A 433-nucleotide genomic window follows, 5' to 3' on the forward strand; every position below is an offset into this window, starting at 1 on the left:
TAGCGGCCCTCCACCACCATCAGTTTTATGACCTAGTTTAGTGGAGGGTTATCACATGTCAAACACCCGCTCACAAAGCCCTGGCTCGGACCTCGCGGGCATTGTTTGTGGCATGGCGCTCTCTCGCTCTCTCTCGCTCTCTCTTTCTCTCTTTCTTTTCTCTCCTTCTCTCGTTCTTACGTTTTTTTTTTTTTTCTTATCTTTCATGTGTTTTTTTTTTACTCGTTCTTTCATTTTTTTGTCACTCGTTCTTTCGTTTTTTTGTCACTCGTTCTTTCGTTTTTTTTTCACTCGTTCTTTCGTTTTTTACTCTCGTTCTTTCGTTTTTTTTCTCTCTATTTCTCTCTCCTTCTCTCATTCTTCTACTCTAGTTCTTACTTTCTCCGAATCGCTCTTTCTATCTCTCGCTCTCTCAGTCGCCCTTTTGCTCTAG

This window comes from Penaeus monodon, chromosome 33 (genome assembly GCF_015228065.2).
Source record: "Penaeus monodon isolate SGIC_2016 chromosome 33, NSTDA_Pmon_1, whole genome shotgun sequence".
Classification (NCBI taxonomy): domain Eukaryota; kingdom Metazoa; phylum Arthropoda; class Malacostraca; order Decapoda; family Penaeidae; genus Penaeus; species Penaeus monodon.